This window comes from Erpetoichthys calabaricus, chromosome 15 (genome assembly GCF_900747795.2).
Source record: "Erpetoichthys calabaricus chromosome 15, fErpCal1.3, whole genome shotgun sequence".
NCBI lineage: Eukaryota > Metazoa > Chordata > Cladistia > Polypteriformes > Polypteridae > Erpetoichthys > Erpetoichthys calabaricus.
In genome coordinates, this window is record NC_041408.2 from 87,778,596 (window position 1) to 87,801,264 (window position 22,669).

Here is a 22,669-nt window from a genome sequence, read left to right on the forward strand (position 1 = left end):
TTAAAGAGTACGTTGGGAGGAAGCACTGAATTGTCTGATAGCAGCAGACAGAAAGACCCCCAGAGGTGCATCTTTGCACACTGTGGTGGAATGAGCCTGTGGTTAAAAGTACTCATGAAAAGCACCTCTTGGAGGAGATGGAGGGATTTTTTTCATAATGGTGTCCTATTTTGCCCCCATCTGCTTTTCCACAATAGCTTCTAGTGTGTCCAGGGTTCACCCTGTGAGAAGGATTTCCTTATAAAAGGTTTTCTGGACATTGTGCATCTTCTGAGTTCAAGTTGCTTCTTCCCCAGGATCCTGCAATGTAGAACATAAACACTGCCTACTTTAGACTGATAGGAAGTTTCCAGCGGCTTGCGGCAACCATCAAAACACCGGCATTTCCTTAAAGTCCAGTCTGCTTTGGCTCTTTTTGTACAGAGCCTCTGTATTCTCTGGCATGTCCAGTTTGTTGTTTATGTGAACCCCCAGGTACTTGTGGCTCTGCACTACTTCCACGTATCCCCCTGACTGGTCTCAGAGGCTCCTTGGCACGTCGGAGGTCCACCATCAACTCTTTTGTCTCACTGATATTGAGTTGTAGGTTGTGGTCCCTGCAGCACAAGACAAAGTCCTCCACAACCTTCCTGTACTCTGACTCATCTCCATTGTTAATGCAGCCTATGATGGAGGAGTCATCTGAAAATATCTGTAGATGGCAAGCACTGGTATTGTGCTGGAAGTCTGTTGTGTGGAGGGTCAAGAGGAAGGGAGACACGCCAGTTCCCTGAAGTGCTCCAGTATTACATTTCCGACACACAGTCCCTCAGAATCACAAACTGTGTCTGTCGGTCAGGTAGTCCATGATCCAGGAGATGATGGGAGCTTTTTCCCCCAGTTGATGAGGCAAAATGGTGTTAAAGGCTCTGGAAAAATTGTAACAGCTTCTAAATGATCACCCGCAACAACACCAGAAACATAGAACTTTATATTTCGCTTTTTAAAAAACAACCCCATTGAAATACGCCCAAGAATTACAAATAAAACCTTCTGACTTGACTGCTACCTCCATCAGGCCAGAGTGTGCCCCATAATAATAATAATAATAAATAATTTATATAATGTTTTTCTCACTGCTTAAAGCACTTCCGTGAGTGGGGAGCCACTGCAACCCCATTAATGTGTAGCATCCACCTGCATCCATATTGGCACCAGTATGCTCACCACACACTGGCTATAAGTTGAAGTGGTGAGACAGAGATAGCCAATTAGAGACAGGGGATGATTAGGGGGCCAGAATGTCTAGGCTTTTGTTGGGCAATTTAGCCAGGACATTGGTATACACTCTGCTGTTCCACAAAGGATGCCCAGGCACCTTTTATGACCACAGAGAGTCAGGAACTCAGTTTTACATCTCATCTAAAGGATGGTGCCATTTTTACCACAGTGTCCTTGTTATTGCACTGGGAGCCACATTCAAACCACAGGATAAGCGCCACCTGCTTGCCTCACCAACACCTCTTATAGCAGCAATCCAAGTTTTTCCTAGATGGTCTCCCATCCAAGTACTGGAAACCCACGAACCTGCTTAGCTTCAGGTGGACGACCCGTTCTGAAGTGCATGTGGTATGGCTGCTGGCATAAATAAGACTGCCTTATTTAATTCAGTGGGCTTCTTTTGAAGAGATGTTTCCGAACTCGCATTCTACAGCCTATAAATCAAATCGCATACAAATTATATGTACAGTAGAATTTAGTGTAAAGCTTAGTTGTCCAGTTCCTATGACTGTGCCTCAGGACAAATATAAAGGGTCGATAACAATATATAACTTTATAAATTCAAAAGAAATATGTAATAAAGTGTTACAAAAGCACAGAAAAATATGCTTGCTAATGTTTCAGTGAAAGATGTAAAAAGGACTTTAATGAAAGGAAGATTTTTCAACAAACAACTTTCATGAAGCACCCAGTTCAGATAGAATTTCAGAACTTGCAGTGGTCACCGTCTTCCAGAAGACAATTACCCCTCTGCCATAGAAAGCAAAACTGGACTGCTTCAATCACTACAGACCAGTGGCATACATTAGCATTGTGACTGGAGAAACTAATGTTGGATCAAATGTAACATAATATTCCAGATGAATTGGTTCACCGCCCGTCTGCATATTGTCACAACCAGTCCACGGAGGATTCCCTATTCCTTGTATTTCATGCTATCCTGACACATCTGAAGAACAAAAAACGCTATGCCCGAGTACTGTTTATAGACTAGAGCTCCACATTTAGTCGTCTTGTACCATCAAAGTTAATTACCAACCTCATAGACTTGGGACTTGTGTGCCACCCCCTGTAAGCTTAATTCTGGACTTCCTAAAAGACCCTCTATCTAACAGATCCCAGAAACCACAACTTGGTCACTTCCTCCACCGTAATCCTTAATAATGACATCCCACAAAATACATAAATCCTGAGCCCACTGCTACACTCCCTGATCAATAAAAAACTACGTGACCAAACACATCCCCAGCTCCACCCTTAAATTTGCTATTGACACCATCATAATAAGACGGCTAAGTGAGATGGCAGCATATCGAAGGGTGCTTTCATCAGATTGGACAGCTTAGCACTGACCCAGCTATAGAACGGCTGGTAAATGTGAGACAGCCTGTTGGCTGTGGTCCCCAGGATTCCAGCTGTGTCTGGCTTCTTTCAGGCCTTTTCTATAATCTGGCAGTGGTTCTACAATCAAGTGATAGACAGACGTTGTTTTTCATTTATGTTCTACTTTGATTCTGATGTATTTGAACAAATCTGTACCTGTACATGTGATAGTTCTGTACTTTGAGTGGTATCATCTATTCTTGCATTTTGCACCACTGTATTGTATTTCTGAGGTGGCAATGATTGATTGGCCATCTAGCTCTGTGAAAAGGATCACTAGTGTTCTGTTTTGTGTATTGTGTTTACCTCATTTTTTTGAAACTCATTGCACACCTGACCTACCTGGATGGGGGTGTGTGACAAGTGGTCCATAGTGCTGTGCAAATTTTAAATAATCGTGCCCCAAAAAGTGTAGGCTTCACTTGCAATGCCATGCAATTTCAATACTGCAAATGTTTGTGATGCACCATCTGTTGGAATGACAGAGACATTGCAACCGGGTGGACACAAAGACAGACATACAGACACTTATTCTCTTACTAGCTGTGCTACCTGTCTGAGACACGTTAAAATCTAAATAATCAACACAGTCCTCAGCATTAATGTTTGCAGTGTACCATACAATACATATGTTACTGTTATATGCCATTTGATTTGGGTTTTGAACAAGCAGTGTTGATGTTTGTGATGCGGCATCTACTGGAATGGCAAATGCAACTAATTTTATTACTACAAGTGTATGAGATGCACCATCTGTTGGAATGACAGAGACACAACAACCAGATACACATAGACACTTATCCTTTCATTAAGGTGGATTCTCAAAATATAAAGAAATCCAGTTCTTCAGTCTAACAACATGTATTTGTATGGATGGTCAAAAATAAATAAAGATACAGAACAGTGAAACTACACCAGATGATGAGTAAAATACAGTATCTTTACTGTGCTTTTGACAGCTCAAGTTAAAACAATTCTGAAGAGGTGATCAACCAGTTCTTGAAACAGAATTACAAAACAAATCTAATCCAATAATTAACAGAACACCTCTAGTAAAATAATTTGAATTTATTTACAAAGGCACACAAAGAAATGCTGTATTTCAAACATAACATACCATGTTTAAAGATGTGAATGAAAGCTTGCTAAAAAGGTTAATATATATCTAAAGGTAAACAAGATAAGCATTGTAAAGACACTAGCTAATCTTTAAGAACAGTGGTGTTTGTTTTTTTTCACCTAACTTGGCAAAAGTCACAAGTTAAACATTACAAACTGTGGTTCCTAAAAGGGGTAAGACAGAAAGTATGGTGAATATACAAAACAGGACACTAAACAAGATGTGACAAAGGAACACTTGTAACTTGATCATTCAGAACAGACTCTCTCATAGTCTCAATTCACCTCCATCCATCCATCTTCTGATGCTTATCTGGGTCATGAGGGCAAAGATGCCCAGACGTCCCTTTTCCCCACCATCTCTTCCAACTCCTCCAGGGGGGTAATCAAGGCATTTCCAGGCCAGTTGACAGATACAATTTCTCCAGTGAGTCCTGGGTCTGTCCCCAGGTCTTCTCCCAGTTGGACTTGCTCAATACACCTTTCCAGGAGGCAACCTAATCAGATGCCCGAACCACCTCAACTGGCTCCTTTCAATACAGAGAAGCAGCGTCTCTACTTTGAACTTGTTCCAAAGGTCTGAGCTTCTCATCCTCTCTCTAAGGTTGAGTCCAGACACCCTGAGAAGGAAAAACATTTCTGCTGCTTGTATCAGCAATCTAATTCTTTCAGTTACTACCCAAAGCTTGTGCCCATAGGTGAGGGGAGGACCGTAGATTGAGCAGTAAACCATGACTGACCGGTACAACATCAACACCAGGCACTCACTGACAAGGTCCATGGCAGGACCCAGATTTTCTATTTCTGGACTTGGTTTCACCTATAATGGTAACATGAACAGCTCTTCATCTGATCCCTCACCTAGGACCAATTTGCTTTAGGAGACCATACCCCGAGCAATTAACCAGGACAGTATAGCTCCTAGGATCACTGTAATACTGTGTTTCCCAACCTCGGTCCTGGGGGTACACTGTGGCTGCAGGTTTTTGTTCCAACCAGCTTCTGTTTTTAATTGGACTCCTGGGCTAATTAAGTGATGTGTTATTTCCCAAGTTCTGTGTTTTGGGAACAATATAGAAATTAGAACACTAAGTTTATGATCTGCTTTTCGCAACTGAAAGAGGGCACTGTGGCGGATGTTAGCCGACTTGCTCACCAATCACAAGCGTTACCTGGTAGGTAACCACCCATACAATCAGATTGTGATTCAGACTACGAATGCCATGAATGTAATCACCCCAATCTACATGCTGTCAAATAAACGAACCACACACCGTAGCGCAACGTAAGAGGCTTCGCCTCTGACGCTGACGTCCGAGGTTCGATTTCCGAGAGGGGGTGCAGTGAGTGTGTACGCCTGATGAGCCCAGAATTAGGGCGAAACACGTGTCGCATACTCTTTGCATTATTTGACAGTAAACTATTTCAACCATTCTATGATCTGCTTCTTGCAACTGAAAGAGGGCACCGTGGTGGATGTTAGCCGACTTGCTGACCAACCACAAGCATTACCTGGTAGGTAACCACCCATTACAATCAGATTGTGATTCAGATTACGAATACCATGAATATAAATGTACCAAACAGTTATATGGTAATGTATTTTTTTTCTTTTTAAAAATATTTTCAGTCTACTTTTCTAGGTGTTCTAATTGTTTAATTAATCCATCATTTACTAGTTACTGGGTCTGATGCTAAAGTAGTTATAGCCTTTGATTATTCAGTATTGTTTGCCAGCATGTCTGCTCTGCTCATTTTTAATTGACATTAATAAGATACAACGAAGGGGAAAACCTGCACAGACAAAGAGCAAAATATAAGGAAATCAACAGAAGAGAGTTAAGCATTTAAATCGACAGCAAAAGCAGAAATATTTCTAAATGTCTTATAAATATAAAAATCATGCTGCTGTGCTTTTCTGAATGTAGAATTAAAGAAAAATAATAGCAGCTAATGAAATGAGATCAGTGCTATCAGGTGTTGTCACTGATTTGAAATCTGATTGGAACAAAAACCTGCTGCCACTGTGCGCCCCCAGGGCCGAGGTTGGGAAGCACTGCTGTAATACACAAACATTTGTAGATTTTATTAAACGTTCAGAAACAATTGTGAAAAACGAAAGTGCTGAAAGTTGTAATTGGCTTTTGTATATTCATTTTTATTAAACATCAAATCGAAAATTTGATATACAGGTCAAATTCCATTAGAACAAAGTCCTCAGAAATGAAAAAACAATTCATTATAACTGAGATTTCGTTATAATGAAATCAGAACATAGTGTGGTCTTTCATCATGTACACTTCACAAAGCTGACTGCAGAATGCCAGACTCGATGGCAACTTCTATTTTCTTCTTGCTAGCAACAATGGCAACAGAAAGTTCCAACTTTTTCTTTAAACAAAATTGCTTTAAGTTGCATAAACAGCACCCGTTGGTGTCCACAGCATGCAGCCAGTATTAAAATACGTCAAGGTCCTCATACTGGAGCATGTTACATAACCATTACATAAGTTATTGAAATGGAACCACTATGTGTCCATAACACACACCCTTTAACTTAAATAAACGGCACCCCCTGGGCAACGTTGCCTAATGCATTGACCGTCTCACTCTGGCTGCCATCTGTTATTTTGTGAGTCACCATTTTTTTTTTTTTTTAATCTGGAAAGGTTTTATATAAAAAGATTATGATAAAATTTCAAGGAAATCAAGGTTATATCCATATATAAGAATGTTTGGATGTATAAATTTAAGAGCACAAATAGACACATTCAATTTTTATTTTTTTTTTATTTTTTACACATAACTCAGGTACTAGTTGTTGATAAGGTAGAATCTTGGTAAATTTATTAAATACGTTGAAAACTGGTTGAGTAACAAACAGTAGGGAAGCTCGGCAGTCAGCACTTTTGCTAAAGGGCGAACCAAAAAAATGAATCCTCAGTTGGATTAATGTGGTCAACGATGTCAAACCATACCTCGAGAAACCTGGAAATAAGCAACAGAGTCGAACTGCTACAAATCTCCAGAGCTCCACAAATTTGACTGACAGATGTCACGTTCCTGAATTCACCCATAATGCCTCCTGTCCGTAGTAACCATTCTTGAGCTCCGGTCTGCTGCAAGAGTATGCGGACTATCGAGAAGACCAAGTGATACAAATGTTCAATCTAAATGGCCATTCAGCGGTGCTCCGGTATCATAATTTTCGGGCCAAGAGTAGAAGAGATATGCGTGTTTTGCTTGTTTTTTTTTTTGTAATGCATTTTAGCACATAAAATGGGTTTTGATGTAACATTTTTTTAACATTAGTGCTATAGGGTATTAGCCAGGACCAAAAAAAAACTGTTAAAATGAGGACTTTGTTAAAACGGAGTTAATTCTAGCAGAATTGTACCTGTATTGCCCAGCCCTAGCTGGGGGTAACTCAATCAAATACACAGGTTGTTGGAATTTGTTGCACTAATCATATTAGTGGTGTGAAGGCTAGCCTGAAGGCAAAAAGTGGTACATTTGCTACTGGAAAGAGTGTGAGAGGGGCTTAAAACACTGATGTAGGAAGTGTAAATTTAAATATCGAGTTGCTTTGGAGAAAGAGGCAAAGTTATACAACTTAAGCGATGAGTTGACTGCAGACAGAGCTGCAGACACAGCAGTGACAAAAAAGATGAGAGGAGCAAGGAAGAAATTCGAAGGACTTGTCCTGCATTCTGACTACTAAAGGAGCCTCTCTGGAATTGAAGGGAAATTTTATTAAAGCTGTGAGAGTAGCAGTATGCTGTTATGGGAGTTAGACCCAACCAATCAATTTGGAACATAAAGCAAACCTGGCAAGTACTGAGAGGAGTATGATTCAGGTAGATGTATGGAGTGCCATGAAGTAAGATGATGATGAATGTTAAGTTAAGAGAAAGAGTTGATGTACAGGCAAATGTTTCCTTTTTCACGGTGTAGCACCTATGGTAGATTGGGCATGTGGAGCAAAAAGCAGTAGATGACTGGTGGTTGGAGGTGGTGTCAGAAGAATGGGTACTCCAAAAGGCTTTCACGACTTTAGTAAGTGGAGGATACATTACAAAATATACTGAATATTAAAATAAAAAATCTAAAATAAAAACATTGAGAGAGGGCAACTGGCAAAATCCAGTTAAGTAATGGAGTAAATCTGCAGAATGCCTGTCAGACCAGTGACGATGAATGATGATAATGATCTTTTTATATTTTGGTGTTACTAATCAAAAGAATTTTTCCCTGAAAACGTTTCAGGCATCCTCTTCTTGCCGTCTACCTGACTAGACTTTTGGATTCACGTCTCCCCCCCCAGGAATAATTACATTTTATAGCTAATATCTATCTATCTATCTATCTATCTAATAAGGCTGTTGGAAGCTATGCAGCGATTTATAGGCTTGATTGTTTTAGGGAACCTGTCTCTTCCTAAACATGAAAAAACCATTCAGCAAAAGCGAAAATCTGCATACTGTCAGTTATGTTCATTAAAACCCTTCATTTGATGAATTACTACTACCTGTAATCAATTAGTGTAATTAAATTACAACACATGTACATTTCAACTGTTCCTATAATGTAAGGCATTCATTACAGTACACCCCCAAAATTCGCAGGAGTTACGTTCCTAGAGCACCCGCGAATTGTGAAAAACAGCGAGTTAAAAAAATGCCTATTTTTATAGTTTAAACCCTAAATATGCCCCCAAAACACTTTAATTTCATTGCAACCTCAGCTTAATACATTACCAAAAAAAAAATGTAAAAGGTAAACCCGTCTACTGTACAGTACTGTACCGATATGTCAACCGCAGTGCTAGAATGTAAAATACTGGACTGTGATTCATGCAAACGCGTTTTCATTGCCAGAAGCCTTAGAAGGTGAAGGGTGTTTCACCGGCATCTTGGGGCTTTAACCCTTAAGCTGCCACATACTTGTGGGTTAATGCATCCCTGGACGCCAAATACTTTTTTGCTGCACTTTTTAAGTTAATGTCACAATTTACAAAGAAAAAGTGAAATTTTAATGGAACACATTTTTTTTCATGCAAAGAGCATCACAATTACTGCAACATAGATTATTTTACACACTGCTAATGAACTGTAAAAACTACTGGAACAATATGTACAAGGTGCAACTGACACCATTGATGAAATTCAGTAAATCAACCGAGCCTACTGAGCTTGAACTGGCTGCATGCAAGCACACAGAGGCCAACACTGATACTTGCAGGCCAGGCTAGTGCAGCAGCTGAATCCCAGAGACAGTGAGGCTGCAGTGCTGCAGGGGCCGGCAGTGGTCATGAGCTAGCTCCTCAACAACTGATCAGCTCCGGCGTGCTGGTAAATTGCATTGGGAACCGACAAGAGCCGGTTGCGGCGTTTAATGAATGTACGTCGCCAAATATACTCGGCTCCTACGTGCTGGCAAATGGCTCTGGGAAACGACTATTGCCAGTTGCGGCGGTTTAAGGATTAAGAAGAACAAAACGGAAAACACAAGAACACTCAGCTGGAGATGCGTCGCAGGGCAGCAGTCAATCAGCAGCAAGGAGAAATGAATAACGCTGTTGTGGTCCAGTGCCGCTAAGATTCAGACCATCGAGAAGACGGTGATTTATTTCTTTTTATGGTGGAGATTCGAGGGATGCACCCAGCTTTGACCCGACCCGCACACACTCACAAACAGAGACAAAAACAAAGCAAACCGGTAATCAAACAGCAAATAAAGAATGGAGTGAAAACAAATGAAAACAACGATACCACCCCGTTCCCCTTACGGCGATTATACATCAAATACAACAAAGCACAAACAAAACACACACAGTAAAGTCCATGAAAAACTGCAACGGATGAAATGTAATGATGAAATAGGTAGTCCAGAGATCCATGCGTTGAATGGGAATGTAAAGATAGTCCTACCTGTAGTTCCTGAAATGGTGAAGACGGGTGGACGGGTTCAGGAGCGCTCCTTTCTTCGCAGGATGGCCACGAATCCACTTACAGTCCTCATGTACACAGGCAGACGGCAGACAATCCAGATGCCAACCATACAGGTAACCCAACAGAAAGCAGGCAGACAGACAGGAACTTGAAACGTAAATTACAAAAACTTTTTTTTTTTCTTTTGGTCTCCGGCCCCCTTTATAAAAGCTGCACTGACATCCTTTGAACCCAACAACCCCCACACCCTCAGCAGAAGACAAATCAGAGCTACTGCAGGGACTGCTGGGAGTTGCAGTTTCAAATTCTATTGGCTATTTTCACCATTCCAAGCCACGTTTTCCTCTACGGTTGGTTCCTGTTCTGTCTACAGTACAGTATTGCCACGAAAAAAGCCATAAAAAATTGTGGAGGATATTTGCGGTTTCCACTAACAATTATTAGTTAGGAAGCTAAGGAAAAATCTGCAAACCCTGAGACGCGTCTTCGCGGGGGTCTACAGTACATGGAATGAGAAATGTAACAATGATAACGGCACACTTGTGAACTGGAGTGATGATTTTAAACTTCCAGCTAAGAGATCTGCTCAAAGCTTTATTTTAGACAGATGTTTATTCTTCTTGGGTTTACTGTAACTTGCATTAGTAATGAGAACTACATTCAGAGATTTCTCAGGTAACAAAGTTTTGATATAACTCAGTAAAAATGGCATCCGAGAGTGGAGATGTGTTACATAATGATTAGCACAAGTAAGAGTTTCACTGCACTGTGTATATGTGATAAAAATGACCTAATAATCAGTTATTAATAAAAAATTAAATAAATTAGCCAGTAGCATTTGTCACTGCAAAGGTTTTGGGATGGCAAACACCTGGCTGCAGGTTTAGGATTTTTTTTTTTTTATCAAGCACAATATGTAATTACCAGAAAACCCCCGATTCTCGAAAGAATCGCAAATCCAAGAATGGCAATCACTTTCTGTTCCCTCCGATCTTTTTTAATCCATGCAGTCTCATTTTTGTTTTTCTATGGCTATGTCGTTAGCTAGAAGTCGTTTGCTGACGGCGGCAGATTCGCGTGCTGTAGTGACCATGGTGGCGGATCCGGGCTTGGAGGTCTACATTACTAAACAAAGGTTGTATATGCAGTGGTGTGCGCGTTCGGGCGGCAGTTGTACTGTGCACAGCTTGATTCTGGCCTCTGGCATCCATGCATATATACAACCTGGCATGCACGCTTTACCTCAAGTTTAGTTTACAGGTTGTGTTGTGTTGCTTGGGTGCCACCTACTGACTCTGGGAAGCCGCTGAGTTTGACTCTGGGCACAGCTTGCGTCTGGCATCCGTGCATATATACAACCTTCGTTTAGTAATATACAGTAGATACTGCATCCATGGCACAAAGGATTTTTTTCTTTTTTCTTTCTCATAGTTCATGATTGTAGCGGTCCAGTGCCGCCAAGATTCACACTGTCGATAAGACGGTGATTTACTTATTTTTTTGGTGGAGATTCCAAGGATGCACCCCATCCTTGGCCCGACCTGCACATACTCCCTTCACAGAGACAAAAAAGCAACCAGTAATAAAAACAACAATCAAAGAATGTATTAAACAATAATAAATGAAATATACTGTAGGCAAACTACAATGATCCCTCCCCAGTTCCCCTTACGGTGATGTACGATAAACACAAATTCAACAATAACAGACCACTAACAAATACCACACACAATGAAGTCCATGAAAATAGCAACTGATGAACTGAAATGATGGTAAATAGTCCAGAGATCTGCATGCTGTAAATGAATATAAAGTTCAGTCCTACCAGTATTTCCTGGTGAGATGATGGCATATGAATGGGATCAGGAGCGCTCCTTTCTTCACAAGACTGTTCTGTGTATTGTATTGTATGACCCCCCCTTCTTTTGACACCCACTGCACGCCCAACCTACCTGGAAAGGGGTCTCTCTTTGAACTGCCTTTCCCAAGGTTTCTTCCATTTTTTCCCTACAAGGTTTTTTTTTTTTTTGGGAGTTTTTCCTTGTCTTCTTAGAGTTGTCAAGGCTGGGGGGCTGTCAAGAGGCAGGGCCTGTTAAAGCCCATTGCGGCACTTCCTGTGTGATTTTGGGCTATACACAAATAAACTGTACTGTATTGTACAAGACGACAACAAATCCTCAGACAGTCCTCATTCAGCAGAAAGACACCAGACACTCCATACACCCAAAACAAGAGACGAGCCAGGACAAAACAAGAATCCACAAGTATAAAACGGGAAAAGCAAACAGATAGGCAACTCTAGACATGAAACACAAAAGATGTCCTCTTTTGTACCACCGGCCCTTTTTTAAATGTTGCACTGGCCTCCTTGTACCCAGCAGCCCCTGCATCCTCAGCAGACAACCAAACAGCGACACTGCAGGGACTGCTGGGAGTTGAAGTTTCAATCCCCAGTAGCATGGCTACACAATGATGAGGATATACTTTATTAATGCCAAGGGGGAAACTGTTTTTACACATGACCTTTGGGGGTCAGAGCGCAGGGTCAGCCATTGTACAGCACCCCTTCATTGAAACCAAGGTGAACTGAAAGGCTCTTTTAAATCATTGTTTACTGAATTAAACCTTGATAGACCATGGAATCTTCAAAACCATTCATGGTAAATGCTTTTCTAACCTGCTCAGGGGTAAAAGTGAAAAACTCCACCAGCAATACAGCTCAATAATGCAAACACCCAAAAAATGTCTTATTTGGACAACGTTATCACTCTCAATCTCAACAGCTACTAACTTCTAGTAAAAACAAACAGCTTTGAAGTGACTTCTGCCTCTTCTGAAATATGTTATACTGAAAGTGTTTGTTTAGGTTCATACCTAGCATATCCATTAATAAATGGGAATAATATTACCCAATAACGTGAAGCAACTAAACATCTCAAGATTAACTAATGGAATAAGAATTGTTATAGCAGTGGTTAAAAACACAACTGATATTACAAAGTGAGTTTTATACTGAAAAGCCTGATAACGAAACTGATAAGCACATCCTGAAACAAGCCATTTGGTTAGAACTGCATATGCATACTGGGCTTTGTGTTTTAAATCAGGAGTCAAGGACTAGTTTGAATTTAATAAACAAATACAGCGATCCCCCGCCTATCGCTGAGTTACGTTCCAGACCCACCTGCGATAGGTGAAAATCAGCAATATAGAAAGACCACATGTTTTTATAGTTTACGCCTTAAAATACCCCACCCACACACTTTAAACACATGTAAACTTATTAAAACACACTTTGGATACACATGATACACGGATTTTGGGCTAAAGATATGAGTAACATAATAATAATCATCATCATTTTTACTTTCTCCTGTATGGTCAAGGTCTTCCTCTGGCGCTTAGGCTCACTGCTACCAGAAGGCTTACAAGATGCAGGACGCTTGGGAGCGATGGTAGGGCTTAAAACAAAACGAAAAGTTCACAAAAGTTTACTCAGAAAAGTCGGACCACAAGCAAGGTAAGCGATACGTGATTCGTTGGGGACCCACGCTCGCTGTTCTTGCAAGATTACACCACGTTATCAGCAGCTAATCAGAGTCCAAGAGAATAAAATCCGCTCTGACTGGTTGAGTCTCCTCTTTCAGCCAATAACGGGCTTTGCAAGAAATCATCTTGGTGCTGTAACGCGAAACTCTGTCTGCTGAAAACCGTATGCTTTGTTATGAATTGGCTGCAAAGTACACTACAGGTAGGATGTACTTATTGAATTTTTCCGCGATATAGCGAGGGCACGATAGCTGAACCACGATAAAGCAGGGGATTACTGTACCTCAATTCTGTCTTCTAAAGTCAAAAGTGCAATACAGAGGCAACTGATCCCATATTTTCAAAGGGTTATGATTGTAGCTAGTATTTTGACACGGAGTTGCAAAGAACAGAATGTGTGCTAAACACCGGTCATAAATTCAAGCATTGCGCTATGAATGCGAATCAGCTACAGGTATGTTGTCAATACTCTAGGAGATGATCTCAATGCTTTAGAAGATCAACAAAGCTGAACTTATTTTTAAAAAGTGTGACAAATAGCAAGGAAATAGAATGTGGAAAAATGGTGCAAGAAATTAGCATTGGTAATGTGACAGCATTTCATCTTTAAGAGAAAGGATGCTAATTAAACATTGGGTAGATCCTGTATGCTGTGGCTACAGACAGGACAACATAAAATTCTTCCAAAATGTAAAATCATACTACAGATTACCCAAGATTTAATATTTGGAAAAGGAGATATTTGAAAAGAAAGAAAAAATACTTTTCATACCAAATTTCATTTTAAACAAGTTTCCACCTCACAAATATTTACAATGATAAAAAGGCATTGGAAAATAAATTACAGAAACCATAATCTTGCAACTCTGAGAAGACATGGTGCCAATAAAGTGGGTTACACAATGTTTTCCATATCTGTATACAGCTGTGAAAGGCACGGGGGGCCAACTCGGGATATAACACGTTTCAAACGGAATTCTCTACAGGAACAAGACTCCTTATGATGACACAGTTGCACATTTACCTATCAACCATTGTATACTGCAAACTCCACCACGATCTACTGGACTTGTGCATAAAGCAAAGCAAACAAAAAAGTCACCTTGTAGAAGCTTTGACCTCTTGGAGACTTTCAGAATATCCACAACCTAGACAAGAAAAATACAACACCACTGTATACTTATTATCTCCACCACCTTATCAGTTTGCTGTCATAGGACTATATAATGCATGAAAAGCAACAGGAATTATGACAATGAGCTCAAATAGGCAGCTCAGATACACTAAATACTTCACAGTGTAGAGGACAAAAATGTTGTTAACAGAATGTTGTTGTTTCAAAATTAAATTATTATTCAATTAATGTTAATAAACTACACAGATTGGTGTGGCAAATATAAGTAGATGGGTTCCAAGCCACAGGGTCACCTCTTCAAATCCACTGTGTGACCATAAGCAAGTAACATACCCTCTATGGCAGGGGTGTCCGACTCAAGTCCTCGTGGGCCGCTGTGGCTGCAGGTTTTCATTCTAACCCTTTTCCTAATCAGCTAGCTGTTTTCACTGCTAATTAACTCCTTTGCCCTTCAGTTGCCAGTGATTTAGACAGTGCTGTGTGTTGAGTTATTTTGAGGGGACAGCAAATTTACACTGTTATACAAGCTGTACACTGACTACTTGACATTGTATCAAAGTGTCATATCTTCAGTGTTGTCCCATGAAAAGATATAAAAAAATATTTTCAAAAATGTGAGGGGTGTACTCACTTTTGTGAGATACTGTATGTATTTTAAGAAAATTTTATATATTCTAGTATTTTGTGATCACTGAACAATACACCTAGAGAATTTCATTTTTGTTAATAAAAAATGAACAGTTAACACCTGTGGTCTATAGTTTAATTATAAAAATACATATTAATATAGGATTCCATTTGTCTGGTTATGCAAGAGATTAGTGTAAAATGTGTTTTGAAGGGATAAAACAAGGGAAAAAAATGGAATCAGTATCAGAACTGGCTGATCAAGCAACATGAAATCGGTTATCAGTATTGGCCTTAAAAAACCTGAAAGGAGCATCCCTAATGTAAGCACACAGAGGAGTAGCACCACTGTTTATGCAGTTGAGCACCAAAAAGTTACAGCACCCTTACATTATATGGTAAATGTGATGAAATACAGTATAATTTTTAAATTGCACATAACAAAATAAAGGAAAGTAACGTGCTATGGCAGGAAACTTCATGGCAGCAGGTTTAAAAATCGAGGGAGCTTATGGAGCCCTATAATGCTAAAGAGGCAGGGCTCTTAATTAACAACACAAATTACGAAGTATGCAGCTAAAAGTTATTGGGGCTGATGTTGATGATTTGACTAGTGTGTGTCAGAGGGCAATGCTAAAGAAACTGGAAATCATCTCAACTGATGACAGACATCCATTACATGTAGAACTAAACTTCAGTAAATCAGGAAGGATAGTTGCTTTGAAAACCCACACAAATCACTCCAGAAACTCCTTTCTTCCTAGTGCCATACGACTTTTCAATCAGAAATATCGGAGATAATGTTTAAGGTTTTGATATATCCTGTTACCTTTTTTTTTTTTTTTTTTTGGTATAACTATGTTTTATCTAACTGCCTTACCTTAACCTTTCTTACTTCTATTTGTCTGTTTTATTTCATTCTGTCTGTTACCTGTTATTAGATGCAACAGAGAAGGCAAACTTCATGTTTTCTTGTGTAAACATGACTAAATAAAGAAACCTAAACCTAAAATAAATGTGACCCACCGGTAAAAACAATTGAAGACCCCTTGTGTTGATGTGTTAAACATTTATCTGGCTGCAAAAAACACTTTTAACTTTTAGAAAAAAAATAAATGCCACATCCCTTCTTCAAAAGCAACAGTTTACAGGTATACGCTTATTAATTTTGGAAATGTAGGTTTCTATAAATAAGGAATAAGATACATTTTGAAATGTTTTGTATTGACTCGTTTCCAATTTTTGCATGCATGCTTGCATTTATCTTGCGGTTTTTGTCCCAATTTTCTACAAAGCTGAAGTATTTCCACATACCACACTTTTCATCTTTGTCAGTTAAGCCTGCTGGCGAAGGCTCCATTGCTACTGAAATTCAAATCTTATTAACACTTTTGAGTGGATGGAAACAGGGCTGGAACTCGAGCCATGGTGAGCTGGAAGTGCATTTTGTAGTGTAGGCTGGAGTATCAATGTCAAGAAACACGTTTACTGAAGTGGTTTTCAAATGTTAAAATTGATACTTATGGATATTTTGATACTTTTGACAACCCTACCATAGAATCAAAGTCAACAGTAAATTGGTGACTCCAGCACCAAACTTCCATGGAAGAAAAAGGGACAGCTTACTAAACAATGAGGGGTGTGTTTCCAGAAAATGATTGATCTTAGTGAATAACAAACGAGATAACAAACCATGTTGGCAAAGAATGAGCGAGTGTTATGAGTGTTTCCTAAAACCCTTCAATATTTGGCGTAACAAATCAGTTTTGAAGTACTTCTTTGCTGGGCTCCACCCCAGCATCCACGTCATAAATGCAGACTGTTGATCAATCTCATCAATCTCACGTATTTTGATTTTTTGAAATTGATTTAAATATAGTTTATATTCTTACACCAGCTGTGCAAAATTAAAAAAAAAAAACTAATAAAATTAACATGCATAAAAGCACAAAATAAATAAAAATGTTCGACTTATAGCTAAAATTAATTTAACCTTTTAGTGGATAATCAACAAATGGGCTTAAAATGTGACATGTTTTCCTAGCAAAAAATGAACAATGGCAAGCAGTGACAGATAAAAGAAAACATTTCACAAAAGAGGAGTTAAAACAACGTATATAGGAGGTGGCAAAAAAATGTAAGAGTGTTGTTTTCCAAAGCTCAAGGAAGCCCCCAAAGACTTGTACAGGAACTGGAATTGCATTTTCCACATGCCCAGAACACACTCTTCAATTGTGCGTGTGCTTTGGTATGTGGTGTTAAACCCCCAAACAGTGGCAGAGGAGAGCTTTAACACTTAAGTTAGCAGGTATTTACAAAAAGGATACCCACAGTCCCCTAGTAACCAGACACTAGCAAACGCAACCCCCCTTGCCAACTAACACACTCCAGAGTTGGACCAGGTCTAAGTATCGGATGTACATTGGGCCACAAGGTCTGTAAAAAGTCCCAGAGGGTTGCATATCACCGTGAACCTTTTTCAACAGACATGGACAGGATTCTAGAACTTGGAAGTGTGAGTAAGAATGAGCGTTCCATCCACTGCCCCTACAATGCCAGGTATGCCTGCAATGGCATGAAAACAAATTTTAGTGTATTGCAAGGCACTGTATTATGATTATCATCCTAAACTAATTTGTCTTGACACTTTTATCCAAGGCGACATATAATTGCTGGCATTTCTTTTGTTTTTTTAATTGGTGCATTATCAGGTTAAGTAACTTGCCCATGGTCACACAGTATCAGGAGCGGGATTTGAACCTACAATATCAGAGTTTGCTGAATAGTCGCTGCACACACAGATTTGGACACCACAGCCATACTGAGGCCATGTGCATCACTGATGGTCTGCAGGAATCCAACAGCGCAGTAGAAACAGTGGGACTGAGGGCAAAATTCCAGTGTGTTCATCTTTCCAATTCACCCTGCACCAGACCAAAGAAGGGTTATCTTCAATTTCATTGTTCCTTTGTAAAAGTGACAATGACAATAAAGGTCTATCTATTATTTCACCTCTGGGTAACTGGTATTTCTCTATTAGTTGTTGATTACTGAGATGGTCCAAGGGGTTCATGTCTGCCTGTGACAAGGCTTAATGCATGGCGTTGTCTCAAACAGTGTCTCCGGCAGAGCTGCACCACTCACTGGAGAGCTACTACTTCACTGCTGAGACTGAAGGGTAATTCCCCTTTCCGACTTTAGAGGATGTGACTAATGATACAGCGAGTTTAGATTAGACAATTTAAGTACATAATGATTTAACTAGAGCACAGGTGTCAAACTCCAGTCTTCGAGAACCACAGTGGCTGCATGTTTTCATTCTAACCATCTTCTTCATTAGTGAGCAGTTTTTACTGCTAATTAGCTTCTTTTGCTTTAGTTTTAATTAACTTGACTCAGGCCCCTTAATTGTCTCTTTTTCCTTAATTAGTAGCCAAACAATAATGAGACATCAAACAAGCCACCATACTCAGCTCTCCTGTGCCCATCACACAATATCTGAAAATAAATAAAGGTGAAGGTCTCAGTAAGGTTGATCTCTCTGGTCACCAAAACATTTTGAAAACTAGGGGGCTTTGCCCCCTGCTCGCTTCGCTCGCCAACCCCCGTATTTGGTTTTCCGGATACACACTTTTAAGATTGATTTTTCTTTGAATTGTTGCCATTTCATTAGTTTCACTTTATTTCAGAACTTCTGTAAAAACAATATTTGTAATCTTGTGAGTCCCAATATGGTGATTCTTTTTAATGAGGTCAGGATAGGTTTCTCTGTTTGGAATTTCAGCATAGACAAAACGATCTACATCATCAGCAGTTAATATTTTTTTTTTTTTTACAAAGTAACAACGTAAGTAGAGTTCTGCATTGGACTCCTGTCTGTAAAGTCGTGCTATTTTCCTCTCACAGTTCCAAAAGTTCATGGGGTTACCAAGGTGATACCCCAGCTTTTGTCTAGGTTTTTGTACAAGGGCTAGACAGAACGTTTTTGACTCCTGGGGTAAATTTAGGTTTTTAAATAAGCAGACAGATAAATACATATACATTAACAAAGTAACCAATAAATGCATGTGCGGTAAACTCCGTTTTTGAAATTCTCAAGATTCTTTATTTGTCACATGCATAGTTATACAGGACAACACGCAGTGAAATGCATCCTGATCCACTTATCAAAAACTGTGCAAAGTTAGAAGAATATCAGTTAGGTTAACAAAAAGTCATAGATCGAAAGGTAACAGTATAGTAGAACATAATAAATAAGTAAAATTATGTGAATAAAGTAGAATTAAGTGTTAAGGTGCAATAGTGTAGTAATTATTGTGCAAAACCAAAGTTAGATTGGTGCACAGTTAAATGAGGCAGTTTGTTTGTTTGCGCTACTGCGATCTTTACTTTTGTATATTTTCTAATTTTCCTACTTTCATATCCTTTAACTTTCTCCACATTTGTATAGCGCCAACATTATTTTTTTTTTTTGAGCCTTTCTAATTTCCCTGGTTTCATAGTCTCTAACCTGCTCTGCACGTGTTTAGCGTCAACGTTTGTAAACATCTCTATGAAGTTCTACTTTGTCTTTTACTCACTGTCATTTAATTCTGAGCCGGATTGGACCTGCTTTTTTTTCAATTCCACTTGTTCCGGGCTGATAATTACTTTCCTTATTTTCTGAATTTGCACCTCGATTATTCTTTTTTGCTCTTTATTCTGTCCAATGCATTTGAGTCTCTTTTCTCCGTGCTTTTCTTTCTTCTTCGTTTAATCGTCGACGTTTCATTTCTACCCTATTGACCTTAAACACTTTATATGCACGGAGAGCCCTGGAGCTGTGTGTGCTGCATGACTGCCTTTACACTACTGATTTGTTTTTTTTTTTGATATTGCTTGTAAGTAGGGTGTGTCTTGCAAGACTCTCGTTCTATGTTCCCGTGAGACGCACCGTGGCAGGTCTCTTTCGTCTCACGGGTCTTTAAATTATCTTCCGAGAAAGATCACGTATCGTAGACTATTAGGACAGGGGACAGGATTTCTTTTTATAATAGATAGATGTTCTTAGAAAAAACAGAAACATCAACAGATTTGGAAATGTCTGCTGTGGAAGAATGAGAGAGGCAACAAGCCATGGAATTAAATAACGGGCTTAATTAACAGCAAGAATCAGCATCTCATTAAGAGACTGTTTGGAGTGAAATTTGTTGGAGTTTGAAATCCCAGTTTAGCTGGTCATCTGTTGGCTCGTTTCAGGTCTCATTTCTGTTTGGCTGCTGAAGAAAGGAATCAATTCAAGGACTGATTCCTTAAAAACAGGGCTATTAAAATGAATGGAAAAGGAGTTAATTAGCAGTGAAAACTGCCCACTGATTAGGAAAAGGGTTAGAATGAAAACCTGTAGACACTGAGGCCCTCCAGGCCTGGAGTTCAACACCCCTGGTCTAGAGCTTTGTGATGATCTACATTTATATTACAAAATTGACCTATTATTTATTATTACATTGCCAAATAAGAGCATCATGTGTTTTATGATCTACTGAGGGCAACCATGGTCTCTCTCTCTCTCTTTCTCTGACAGAAACAAAGGCAAAAGTCCAAATAAATAATGATAAGAATAACGACTGGGTCGTTTCACTTCTTAATTTACACACAAGAATTAGTACTACTTTAGTTATGAAGCGTTTCAGGAAACACTTGCTAATTAAAGAACTATCATAAGTATGAGTTAACAAAAATATTTAGCCTTTTCAAAACTCTTGGGGGAAACACCACCGACATCAGTTAAAAAGTAAGAATGACACACTGATGGTGAAACTGATTGGAATGAAAAACTTGGGGGCAATATGAATATGAGCCAAACTTGGGAACCAATGGCTTAATCATATTCAGGACTGCAAGGTGGCCAGCACCTATCCCAGCAGCACGGATCTCAAGATAAGTAAACAGCCCTGGGCAAGGTGCCAGATGATACATGAAATTATTAGTATTAGTGCATATTTGGCTAATACTTATCCAAAACAACTTATAAGATCTGGATGCAGTACAATTATTTACAACTGAAACAAAGGCGAGTTAAGCGAATGGACCAGGGCAGCCATGTGGTGGGAACTGAAATAACCTTAGAGCTTACAGTTCAGTACTTCTCTCTCAACTCCACGAGGCCTGTCGATTCCCTGTACAACCGAGCAACGGCTTCCACTCAGATCTCGACTATCTATGCACGCTAGCTTGCGATCACGATGCTTCAGGAACCAACATAAAAGGTTTGCGAAATTTGCACTTCTGCAGAGCTGGACTGGTCACATGACGTACTAACATGTTACTGTTGCCCTTTTTTAAAAAAAAAAAATCAACGTGATCTGACGACCTTTCCAACTACCAAAGTCCCAGATAAATAAGCGTGGGGTACTCCAGGGGTCCTTCACGTGGTACTAGCAATCCACATGCGGGATGCCTCGTTTAAAACTACGCTGTCTGCAAAACAATTTCTTCTCTGGGTCCTGGAGTGTGTAAAGTTTCTGGGCCAAAAAAAAAAAAAAAATGGAACACGATGCCGCGAGAGACGCACAGAAGGAGGGAGAACTCAACTCTTCACATCCAGTCAACATGGACAGCGAGAGTAACTCGGAAATTTACGGACACTCCTGCATTTCTGACACTGGTTCGGTTAATTACACACGAACGACGGCATGGATGGCAAAAAAAAAAAAAAACTTCTCAGTGTTGTCAACAAAACAAATGCAGTACACAGATGCATCTCTCTGAAGGCCCACGCGCCGCCATGGCGTCATAGAGGTTGTAAGACTGCAATAACAGCACTAACCCCTTCGTACACCTCAGTCAAAACGGTATTTTGTTTTCAGTTGATCTCACTACGCGAGCGAGCTGCTCAGAGGCCTTCCTGCCCGCAGCTACTCACATCTCGCCCTCCCCTTTGAGTAGCACTCCAACCCGAAGATGAAGGCCTCTTTCCAGTTACAGACGCCTCGATCACGCCCCCTCGATGCTCTCGCTCCACTCTACAGCGAGTCTTTTCCACTCGTTTCCTTTGTTCAGTACACGGCGGAAACAAAAATAAACGGCACTTACCTGTTTTCCCACAGCGCTGCAATCCCCAGTAGTGTGGCGCGAGTCGTAATTTTCAATCCGTTTTCATGTCTGTCTCTGGCAAACGCGAGCGCCTCGCCGTGCCTCCGTTTTGCACACCGACCGCAGCCATTCGTGCCGAGCGGCCCCGCCGTGCTGGTCACGTGACCTCTGTTTACTGGGCAGGTTCACGGACTGCAGGCTGCGTCTGGGCGGGAGCGCGCGCCGTGCGCGTGACTAGTGTGCTAGCCAGATGTGCGGTTTGAACGCCAAATTCGGCTGTTTTTTAACAAATTTTGGGGGAAAAATTGTGGTGGGTTTTTGTGCTATTTGTAAAGGTTGCGAACGGCAAAACTCCAAGCTGGGGGAGAACCCGACGCCGATAGCGGCAAATCTACAAGTGGAACCCAACCCGGACGTCTGCAGTTCCCAAATTACCCTAAATTGCCAACAGGATTATTCATTGGGTTGGGCCACAGCACTATTAGAGCTGTCATTTGAGTTGGACATATTTCCAGGAGCTGACAACCTTGGGAAGGCAGCAGAAGCTTGAGCCTGGACTTCACAGATGATT

At 40.2% G+C, this 22,669-nt stretch overlaps 1 protein-coding gene across 6 annotated transcripts in view; it reads right to left on the reverse strand.

The window, feature by feature from the left end:
• Positions 1–22,268, reverse strand: part of phf3 (PHD finger protein 3) — an 85,871-nt gene extending 63,603 nt beyond the window's left edge. For all 6 annotated transcript variants that reach the window (XM_051919118.1, XM_028820749.2, XM_028820748.2 and 3 more), the window contains exon 1: positions 22,099–22,268. The gene's annotated coding sequence lies outside the window, so the exon portion shown is untranslated. The remainder of the gene's footprint in view (positions 1–22,098) is intronic.
• Between the last annotated feature and the right edge of the window lie 401 nt (positions 22,269–22,669).